Genomic DNA, 12,027 nt, shown 5'->3' with positions numbered 1-12,027 from the left:
GGCATCCCTAACCCTGTAATCTTCCTTCCCGGGGGCCAGCGCACCGCCCATAACTGTCGGTTGGACTGTTCCACTGGGCTGATTGTCAGGGGCAGCTAATGCTCGTTTTAGGAAATATTACTTTTTGTTGCTTTGGTCCATGTTCCCAAAATGTCAATCCTCCATAATGGGACCCTTTGTTCCTGCCTAATCGCGCTGATTACCGCAGAGGCTGCTGGTGGAGAAGGATGCTGGCGGAACCAGGGGTCTGAACACCAGGCCCAGCCGCAGCAGCTCCCAGACTCATGGCAGTTTTGTAGGGACACATCTGCCAGCCCCTGTGTGGATCATACTTTTGCGGTGTTTGTTTCTTTATTGCAAAATGGGGCTGGTGGCACACATCTGTCAGGCCAGCCAGGATAAAGGAATAATGACTTCTATTTGGAAATCCGTTAACAGCGCACACCCAAGCCAAATGTCTGTTGATGTATTCATTCACCCATTCAGTTGGCACTTACTGAGCACCTATTTAGTGATGGCTCCGCGTCAATGCTTGGCTTTCGGGTCTGGCTTCAGCACCTCCAGGGCTCATTGTTCTGTGTGGGAGACACATGTGTACACCCCACACGTGTACACTGCACACGTGTACACCACACATCTGTAATGGGTAACATCACAGTATGCTGTGATGCGGGCTCTAGTGAAGTGATGTGAAAATGTGCTGGGGAGCCCAGGCATGGCTCCTGAGCAAGAGGTCCAGCGAGTGTCACTGGCCTCGCCGGTGCTACATCCTCCCTTGTGTGACCTCAGGGCACTGCACTCACCCCGCTGAAACTCAGTTACTTGACCTGTGAGCTGGTGGTACAGGAACGCCTGCCTCAGAGAGTTGTGGGGGTTAACTGAGCTCATGCATGCAAAGTGCCTGGCCCAGCTGTGGCGGCTGTCCTTACATCAGCCTTGTGCCCTTTATTAGCGATGTTGTATCAGCAATACCCGGGGGACGCATGCATCACCCACCTCCATCCCAGGGTCTGCTGCTCCCAAACATGAGCCAGCACAAAATAGCTGTGTCAGAGGCACTGGTCATGCCCTTAGTGTGTCTGCACCAGAGTGCAGTGCATGCTCACACAAGCATGGCCACTGATCAGTGAATGTGTCTGCTCGTAGGAAGGTTTGCTTGAGTGATGCTTGTGAGTGAAGGGAGCAACAGATGAAGAAAGGTCGTGTCCTGTCATGGTCCTGCAGGAGAGCAGAACCACTTCAACTCCTTAATGCAGAGGGCATCTCAGGTAGGTGCAGGAGGCTGGGGAGTCGGCAGGCAGCTCGGTCAGGACTGGGTTTGGGGCAGCGGGACCAGTGTGGGACCTGGACAACAGAGGAGATGCAGCGCAGCTCAAAACGCTGCCCAGCGTGCAGAGGAACCTGGCTTCTTCCCTCCCCCAGGCTCCCTCCAGGCAGAAGGCAGAAGGTCAGGCACCTGGAAACCAGCCCCTAAGGGTCAGCCCCTCTGCAGGCCCATGCAACGCAAAGCAGAGCAAGGCATGGACCCAGGGGCGTGGGGCTCCGGACAGGCAAGGCTCACAGAACTTTTTAAGCTGGAAATTTACCTTGGAGATGACTTATTTCAACTTCCTCACATTAAACCTGAGGACATTGAGCCTGAGATTCTTACGTGAGGTCCCTGTAGTCAGAGACTTTTTAATAGTTATGAATGCTCATTTGTACGTGTGCATGCAGCCCACACCCACAAACACAGGCATACCCATAGGTGGACACTCATACACACAGGCACATGCTTGTCAGCTCAGTGCATACACAAGAGCACACCTACCCCCGTACGCATATGCACACACAGATGCAGGGCCTGCACATACATGCATGCACACACACACACGTGCAGTTGTGTGCATGGCCCTCAGTTGCATTCTGGTCCTAACAGAAGGTGCACCCAAGGCTTCCCCAGTCCCTCAGGAGTCCCACTTTCTGCTTTCATGTCCCGGCCAAGCCACTTCCCACCAGCGCTGGGCAGGCTTAGCCAGGTGCTTGACCTGCTTCCCCTGTCTACACGATGTGGATGATCAGTGCTCACATGGGAGGCCCCCAGCCTTGTGCCTGGCACACACTGGGTCACAAAGGAAGCAGATTTTATTATTCTTTTAAATGGAACGTATCATTACTCCCGACCCCCACCCTGACTCCACCAGCCCACACACAGCCCATCAAGGCCACGCTGGGGGACAGGGATGCAGCCTCCGTTTCCTGGCCCCCTCGACCAGCCACCTAGTGCAGCCCTCTCCACCCGGCAGCATTCAGGGGCCTGTGGTGCTGCCTCCTGTGCCCATGTGATGACTCCAGAGCTTCACCCACAGCTCTCAGTGTTTGTGACACACGCCAGCTGGTTCAGGGAGTGAAATGTACATCCCATCTCACGCGTTTAGGTAATCCTACGTCGAGGACTGATTAAAATTGCTTTCTTCAAAAGTTAGACTAGAGACAGACTGGGCTATGTGGGCTGTACCTTTTCCCTGTGGAACCGGGATCTCGCATCCCGCTTTCGTAGGAAAGGCGCCGCATAGCCCCGTCTGCACCAGCTCCAGGATCCTCCGTGGCACACCCTGGGGTCTGGGATTCTGATTTCAGTGCTAAGCTGCGAGCACTAAATGCGCTGTCCCCTGACAGCTTCATAATGTGAATGCTGCCTGCCTGTGCGTCTTACTAGAGGCTCACACTGCCTGCCTGAGGTAGGAGCGTCTTCTCCCTGTGCCCTGACTCATGGTCTCAGGTGCCAAGTTTCTGCATGCTCATGTCTATATATTGCAAAAATACAGTACAAACCCAAATTATAGACCTCTGCACACAAAACTGCAGCAAGCACAGCTTTGTGTCAGGTCTAATAGGTACCCAGTGAACACTTCCCAGAAAAGCTTCCGTTCTTCGTTACTGCTCCCAAAGGAGCTACCACAACGTTGGAGGAAAAAAGCAATCAGTGCATCAGGATCTGCAAACCGGCAGAACACTGAGAGCATTTGGAATTTCATATCCTGGCATCATCAGTGCACTCAGCAAGCTGGAGGCTGGGCGTGTGTGAGCAGTGGAGAATGTGAGGGTGGGAGCCTCACCATGGCTGCTGACACCATGGAACATCAAGTGAGCATCTGCTTTCTTTCTGCAACCCAACGCAGAGAAGTGAGTTAGCTACTCTCACCCACAGAGTGGACAGAGACTAGACAGGGCATTAAGGAGCCCAGGATTTTGGGTCTGACTTTGCTGTTAACTCAAGTGGAGCCTGGCAAGCTGGGCATCTGCCCGGGCTCTCATTCCAGTGACAGGTACCGCAACTGACCAAGGCTCTCCACGCTTTGCAGAGCAGACCCAGCCAGTGAGTTGCAAGCAGAATTTAAGGAAAAACTCATTTTAAAAAGATTGAAAATAATTTTAAAATGAAATAGAAAGGATAAAGTTGATACTATTGATGTGCATCACATGTGACATATTAATTTAGAAAACTTTCGTTTGGGTTGTGGGTGCAGGGTCCTGAGTTCTGCTGAAAAATGCTTTTCTTATTGTGAGTTAGTTTAAAAGGTGAAAATACTATAAGACAAGGTGTGAAGTGCCCGTTTATGTTTCTCACAGAAAACAGCATTTAGAAAGTCGATTTCCCCATCGGTTCAGTCGCTTTACCCTGCAGCCAGATCTGCAGGCCAGCGGTGTTCGGGACCGACCAACGGAACTTTTGTCGACAACACGTCCCCGGTCCCTACTGGCGCCCTCGTTGCCCGATTTGAGGCCGACCTCTCATTTTGCGTCCCGCAGCCCCATGTTTCTGACCCTGGGTTGTGACTGCCCGGCATGGCGCTCCCACCCAGACACTGAGGACAGCGAGGTCTGTGCCTGATGCCCTCGTTCCTGGCAGGCAGGGTCCCTAGCCCCTCTTAGAGTCATCTATTAGCATGTAGAGCAGTGAAGGCAGGACTTCTCGTGGTGGGCATGCTCCAGCTGTTGCCTCCCTTGGCAGAAGCACAGCTGGGGGGCAGAACCCTGATGCCCCTTTCCTGCGGAGACTGACAGACATCTGCAGCCTGGTACGTGCTCCACTTCTTTCCCGACTGCAAGTTGTCCCCGTAAACCATGTTGTAGCTGCGCCTCAGATGTTCCTGGTGTGTGAATGGAGTCCTCGCCCCTGTGGTTGCAGCATCAGCAGAGCCAACCCCAGTCCCTGGTCTCAGTGAGGCACAGAGTCGAAAGGAAAAGAAATAGCTAGCTGGTGGGATCGTCCTTTCTTACAGCTCTGGAACCAATAGCGTCTCAAGATCTTTCTTCAGATCCAGTGCCCTTTCCTGAACAGGGTGGGACAGGTCCTTCAGGCACACACAGCCCGCGTCGGGGTTTTGGACGTGACGGGGTCCCTTGGACTTCTTCTCTAACTGGATAGTCTCTTTCTAAACATGCCAAGGTAAAGAAAGTATTAGGAAGACTCAAGCTAAACTCACTCTGTAGCTACCAAATTCGACCACAGGCCACATGAGATGCCCTGGACTCAAATCATATATAACCAGCCCCATGAGGGAGAGTGAAGGCGTCATGAGAACTGGCCTGGCTGAAGTTGGCAGGACGGCCGGGCACACAGTCTGATTCTGCAACCCTGGCACCGTGGGGCCCTGGTCGGGTCAGGCTGCATGCCTGCACTGACGCCAGTGAAAACGCAGACCCAGTACATGCTCAGCTCCAGCCAGGCGACCTCCCACCGCAGCCAAGCACAGCAAAAGGATGCCAGAGAGTGACACCCATCCCGGTAATTTTTGTTTATTTGCTTTTTTGTTTTTGAAAATACGTGAGGGGAAAGAATGAATGAAATTTTGTGAGAAGTCCCGGAGGGCATTTCCACAGCACCCCGGTCCTGTGGGTAAGAAGCTGCTGCAGTTCCGAGCGTCCTGGAGGCCCCTCCAACCTGAGAGATGCACGCACATCCATCCCACCTCCACTCCACAGAGGGAGATCAGCCCAGTGCAGGGCACTGGCTCAGGCACTGGGGCGCGGAGAATTCATCAGGCCAGTTCCTCCTGGGGTCTCCTATGGCTATGCATAAAACAAATAAAAAGAAGAAAATTTTATAAATTTAGTAATCATCTATAAAAGAAAGATATTTGAACTGTTATTTAATTTTCAAGTGCAACACTAAATGAAACATAGTAATAAAGCCAACTTTACAGAGTTTTAAGGTCAAATGATTATGAATTATATGAATATTTAATTATTGTTCAACTGTAAGGGTAAATAAAAGGAGTATTTGGAAGTAAAAGGACTCAGAAAAAATACACTTTTCTGAAAGAATTACTCAAGAAGGCACCCCATACAACTGAAAGATGAATTACAATGAAGAACTTAACATAAAATATAGAAAAAAGTGATATTAAATAAACACCAAAATGTATAATCAAGTCTAAATAGCTATTAATGATACAGTTGTAAAGCTTAATGCAATGGTTAAGCCCATTGTTTTGAAAACTGTTCTTTTATTTTTTTTCTTTTGAGACTGAGTCTCACTCTATTGCCCAGGCTGAAGTGCAGTGGCACAATCTCAGCTCACTGCAACCTCCACCTCCTGGATTCAAGTGATTCTCCTGCCTCAGCCTCCCAAGTAGCTGGGATTACAGGCGTGCACCACCATGCCCAGCTAATTTTTGTATTTTTAGTACAGAGGGGTTTAACCATATTGGCCAGGCTGGTCTTGAACTCCTGATCTCAGGTAATCTGCCCGCCTTGGTATCCCAAAGTGCTGGGATTACAGGCGTGAGTCACCACACCCAGCCCTGAAAACTGTTCTTTAATATAATTTATGTGGTTTTTTTTTTAGTTGGTTCAGGCTAAATTCAGTCCCTGCTACTCCATCTTAACCAGAAGTAGAATTCAACTCTGTTTTCTTATAAATTAAATTCTCTAAATGTTGCTGGTAGGCAGAAATGCAATTTTTTAAAAATCCTGGCACATATTACTCAACATTTAAGCATGTCTTATGTATTCTAAATTTTTTAAAGTATTTGTGGTTGCACTCTTCATATAATCTAGTCATCTAAATAATGACAGCTTTGTATGTTTTCTTTTTAATACTCATACCTTTCACATTTACTTGTTTTTTTGTGCTAATATAATGTTGAACAGATGTAGTGGTGGTCTGTATCCTGGACTTGGATACGACTTACTATCGACAGTGAGATTTGTTGTGTTTTTTTGGTAACTTTGGTTTTTGTGGTTTTCTGCTATTGTTACTTAGTGACTTGTCGACTTTAAAATTTTCCTTCCATTCTTATTTTCAGAAGAGTTTTATTAAGGGCACATACTGAATGTTATCAAGTGCATTTCTTTCTTTTGAGCAGATCATGCAGCTCTTCTCCTCTAATCTGTAAAGATGGCAAATGACATGAGTAGATTGTCTCATGTTGCACCAGCTTCAAATCAGCCCACTGGGATGGGCTCTCCAACATATTTGTTGGACTGCTAGGTTCCATTTGCTGAGCTTTGCTCAGGATCCATGCACTCACGCACGTGAGTGAAGCTAGCCTGTGCTTTTCGTAAGGGGTTATACGCTCTCACAGGCACCGAAGTGTTTGTTGAATCTACGAACATTTTTGAAGTAAAATCACAACCAAATTTGTGATTTTCCTTTTCCTCAGCACATGATGATCCTGGCATCTTTGCTTTCTAGCCACAGCAAGGACATTTTTCACTTAGAAATGGGACAGATGAAGAAAGAATGAAGAGAGAGCGGTTATGATGGAGGCAGGTGATAAGGAAGAGGTGGGTGCTCCTGGAGGGAAGAGAAGGTGCTCCACAGAACTCATCTCTCTGCAGGGCGAGAGGCAGGTGAAAAGGACGGGCACCCAGGACACACAGGTGGAGTAAGCAGAAGGCAGAATTTGGTTTGGCCTGCCTTCTCTGGGCATGAAACCTTATTTGCAATGAGTCAAGTGAGGTTCAAATCCCTTTCCAGAGTTTTCCATAAAGAACCCAAACTCCACGTAATAAAAATCATGCATATTTTCCATTCCGGTTGACTCGAGCATAATAATACACCAACAACTATAAATGCCACCCTGTGAGGCTCTGATTTCAGCCGCCAGCCTCATCCTCACCTTCTCTCTGGGTGTCTGGGGAATCGCCTCTTTTCTGGTCTGTCCAGATTCCTTATCTTACCCCGTGCAGATCCTCTTGATCCTCCTGTGCTCCACACTAATCTTGTCTTAAGCTGGTCTGTGCAGGGATATTGCTTCCCTGTGTCAGGGACCTTGTTGCTATCTGCATAAAATTCTTGGCCTCTCCATCTGCAATTACTCAAAGTTCACATTAAGTACCACGTCTCTATCAATTACTAAAGAGGCTTTGCTCTTCTCTAATAAATTCTGCAGCACAGAACGTGCTTCTTACTGCATTTATGTGGTTCCGTAGCTTTCTCTTTCTTTTTGAGTCCTCTCCAATTTCTGGTCAAAGGTCTACATATGATGACAATAATAATCACAATAATCATGATAACACTAAAAAGAAGTTGGCATTCATCTAATCTCATTATGTGCTGGACACTGCACTAGGAACCTGATACACATCATCTCTAATTTTCACAAACTAATGAGACCTAATTTTACAGATAAGGAAACTAAGCTCCCAGCACTGGCTGGTGGCAGGAGGGATGTGGGCGAAAGGCTCACCCCCAGGGTTCTCCCACACACTCCTACCCGTCCTCTGTGCCTGCGGCAGTGCAGGGGCCTCAGTTCTGGACCATTTCACACCTGCTGTCTCTCTGAGGTGGAGGAAAGGTGGGAGAGAACTGCTGCAGGAAAAAGCGGCGCCCACCCACCACAGTGACTCGTGGCACTGCAGAGAAGCAAGGGCTCCAGAGTGCAGCCCCCAGCACTGAGCCCTCACTGCTGGTGCACAGGGTGGTCTGGGCTCCCCCAGGAGCCACAGGAAGTGTGAGCTGGTGGAGTCCGCATCATCTGAGGGCCGGAGCAGCTCTTACTTCATCTCCTTCGTGTCTGCACTTCTAAGCCCACTTGAAAATAGTGTAGGCAGTTGGGATGGTGGAGCCAGACACGGGTTCTTGAAAGCAGATTTAAGACAGATGTGCGTGCAGGTGGTGTCGTGGGGAGTGCTGTCAGGAGTAACACCTGGAAGGAATCAGGGACGCAGGGTTGAAAGAGAGGAAGATAAGCCAGGGTGCAAAGGCAAGAGGCCTCGGCAATCCCATGTGGAATTCCATGCCAGAACGGCCCTGTAGGCACATCCCGAATTGAGGGGTGAGCAGCCTCCGAGCTGCTCCTGGGAGGGGCCACTTGGGTGAAGCAGCTGCTGTCAACCAAAGGCCCCTCCAGGGGGGTCTTGGCTGGGAGCTCTCAGGAAGCAGCACCCCGGACTCTCCCCCATGGGGCCAAAGGTTGCAACCACTGAATCAGAGGGCAGAACTGTGATTCACCATGCGACCCAGGTACTTGTAAGTTTGGTGTTTATAGCTTCAAATCTTTAAAAAAATATATTTTTTAATAGTAAGTGATGAAAAATGCACACTACATTTAAAACAGCAAAATATAAAATACAGATTTTTTTTTTTTTTTTTGGCAAGAAGGTCCAGGGAGTCATCAATGTAGATCCCTCCACTGCAGAGCATCGTGGCTTCACACCCAGCCACCAGGTGCAGGGAGTCACCCATGCAGGCCTCCGCTGCAGAGCACCCTGGCTCCCCACCCAGCCCCCCACAGAGCAGGCCAGCATCTGCCAATTAGCGGTGTGCCTGCCCCTCATGAGCTAAGGACCAGGATGACGATCACGCCCAGCTGAGATCAAGGATTAGCAAATCAGCATGGCCCCAGACTGCAGACACTACTGAAGCATTGCAGGCACAAGTTCCGTCCCCGTGCTGTTTTCCTAGGTGAGTAGAGAGTGCAGGCTCTCACTGCCATTCACCCTTGCTCATCCATCAATATGGGCGGCTAAGATGAGAGCCGATTTGCCATGCCGCCCCATCAAACACCAGCAAATCAACACTCGCATACCACCTCTCTCAGGATCCTCATGGCTGCCTCGTCTTCTCTTAGAATACGCTGTATTTCCTTACTGCTCTCCCACAAGACTGGATTTTTTTTCAAGTCAATCTAAACCCTGCCCTCAATGGGCACCTGCTTGAAAACAGCCCTGAGGAGGCACTGGCTTGACCCCACCGTCGTCCCTGTAGCTGATTCTGCAGCAGCCGCCCTGGTTCCCAGTGTTCTGCATTGGAAATGCATTGTCGATGCTTTCACCAGCACTCATTCTTCTGGATATTTTCACTGGTATAGAACTTCTGGTTGGCCACCATCTTTCAGCATTTTAAGGATATTGTTCCACCGTCTTCCAGCTTCCATGGTTTCTGATAAGAAACTTAAGTCGTTCAAATTATTATTTCCTGCATGTAATGCAGTGCTTTTCTTTGCTTGCTTTCCTGATGTTTATTTATCTTTTATTTTTAGTACTTTGACTATAGCGTGCCTGGGTGTGATTTCCTTCCAGTTTATTCCGCATGGGGCGCTCTGATCTTCAAGCTGTACATGTGACTTTCAGTTCAGCATGTCTGGCCATACTTCCTTCAAATTCCACACCAATCTCTTTCTTCTATCTTTTTAGGATTCTACTGTCATAAATGTTAAGCTTTTGATATTTCCCCATGGGTCTATTTATTTTCTATTCAATCCTTTTTTCTCTGTTTTTTAGATTGAATAATTTCTATGACTTAATCTTCAAGTTCACAGACTATAAGTTCCATGACCTCCATTGTGCTATTGAGCCCCTCCAGTGATTTTTTTTTTAATATCAGAGATTGTATTTTTCAGTTCTAGCATTTCCATTTGGTTGTATTTTATCGTTTCTATTTCCCTGATGAGGCTTTTCTGTCATATCAAGAGTGTTTGCCTTTACCTCAGGATACGTGATTAAAGCAGGTTCTTTCAGTTCTTTCCCTGATAATCTCAACATCTTCCTCATTCTGGTTTGAAAACTATCAACACTACATTTCCTTCAGAATTACTTACATGTTCCTGGTTCTTTTCATGTTGAGTCATTTTTCATTGTATCATGAATGTTATGAATATTATGCTCTGAGAATCTGGGTCCTGGTAAAATTTTCTGGAGAATACCATTGTGGTTTTGTTTTGTTTTGTTTTGTTTGTTCTAGCAGGCAGCCAACCAATCTGCTTTCAGATCCCAAGTTTTTGTCCCCTTCGATAGCCTGTGGTTCCAATAGCCATTCAGTTTTCAAAGTCTTTGCTAGTTTGGTTTATTTCATGCATGCACCTCTGAGAGATTGGTCTAGGACTCAGGCACTGGTTTCTATCAAGTTCAGCTCTCCAGTTCTTTGCTTCGCTGCTTTGAGACGGTTCCATGTACCACAGTTCAGTTGTGAGTCCAGGAATTATGTTGTTTCATGCAAAAGCTTAGGGAAATCCCTTTCTTCAACTCTTTTCTTTCAAGATTTCCCCTCATTCTTTGGCTACCAGGTGCCCTCTTTCTTTTTTTCTTTTTTTTTTTTTTTTTTTTTTGAGACGGAGTCTCGCTCTGTCACCCAGGCTGGAGTGCAGTGGCCGGATCTCAGCTCACTGCAAGCTCCGCCTCCCGGGTTTAAGCCATTCTCCTGCCTCAGCCTCCCGAGTAGCTGGGGCTACAGGCGCCCGCCATCTCGCCCGGCTAGTTTTTTGTATTTTTTAGTAGAGACGGGGTTTCACCGTGTTAGCCAGGAGGGTCTCGATCTCCTGACCTCGTGATCCGCCCGTCTCGGCCTCCCAAAGTGCTGGGATTACAGGCTTGAGCCACCGCGCCCGGCCCAGGTGCCCTCTTTCTTAACCATTTAGCTTAAGAAATAGGGTTTTTCTCAGAATTTTGTTTAACCCTGCCACTTTATAATTCCATTCAACTGGGGCAGCCTCAGGGAGAAATGGTGAGGGAAATACCAGGGATTCCTTCATACTCTTTGGATCTTAGTGCCCCCTTTTCTTAACTCCTCTGTTGAGAAAAACAGGGTTTGTGTGCCTGTGGCATGGCGACTCTCCACATACTTCAACTCCACGCCCAGGGTGTCCCCAGGGTGGGGCCGCAAGGACACAGAGAGGGATTTTTGCAGAGTGAATTCCCCTTGTACTCCAGCTTCCAGGGGCCCCTTCTCACAGGCATCCAGCCAGAAATACAGGTTTTTCTCTCAAACTTTTTGCTGCTTGTATCAATATGCTGCTTCACACTCTGGCCACCTTCATGTGTGACAATAAAAGAGGACAATAAAAGAGGGGAAAAAATGGAGAAACGCTCTGCTATTTCAGGGTATGCATCATGTTGAGCTCTGTTTCCCAATGTGTCTGCCATGGTTAATTTTCACAGTCTTCAAGCAGTTGATTTCAGTATTTTGTCTAGAGTTTTTAGTTGTTATCAGTGAGAGAAAGAAATTGTAGCAGCTTACTCCATCTTGGCTGGTACCAGAGGTCCTATGGGGAGATAACTTACGACAAATCCAAATTTATAATTGACACAGAGATATGTAAGTATTCAATTTACCAATTTCACTTTCGGTAATTTGTGTCTTTGAAAAATGTTTTCATCTAGATTACAAAATTTATCGGCATAGAGTTGCTCATAATATTCGCTTATTGCCTTTTAACTGTCTGACCTATAGAGATCTTTTCCTTTTGTTGGTAATTTTTGTTCCTTTTCCTTTTGTTCCTGTTATTGGTAATTTGAGTTTCTTTTTCTTTTTTTTTTTTTTTGAGGCAGAGTCTCGCTCTGTCACCCGGACTGGAGTGCAGTGTCCGGATCTCAGCTCACTGCAAGCTCCGCCTCCCGGGTTTAGGCCATTCTCCTGCCTCAGCCTCCCGAGTGGCTGGGACTACAGGCGCCCGCCACCTCGCCCGGCTAGTTTTTTGTATTTTTTAGTAGAGACGGGGTTTCACCATGTTAGCCAGGATGGTCTCGATCTCCTGACCTCGTGATCCGCCCGTCTCGGCCTCCCAAAGTGCTGGGATTACAGGCTTGAGCCACCGCACC

Source organism: Trachypithecus francoisi, unplaced genomic scaffold, assembly GCF_009764315.1.
Source record: "Trachypithecus francoisi isolate TF-2019V2 unplaced genomic scaffold, Tfra_2.0 Lachesis_group18, whole genome shotgun sequence".
Lineage (NCBI taxonomy): Eukaryota > Metazoa > Chordata > Mammalia > Primates > Cercopithecidae > Trachypithecus > Trachypithecus francoisi.
Note: the sequence above shows the minus strand (reverse complement) of the source record.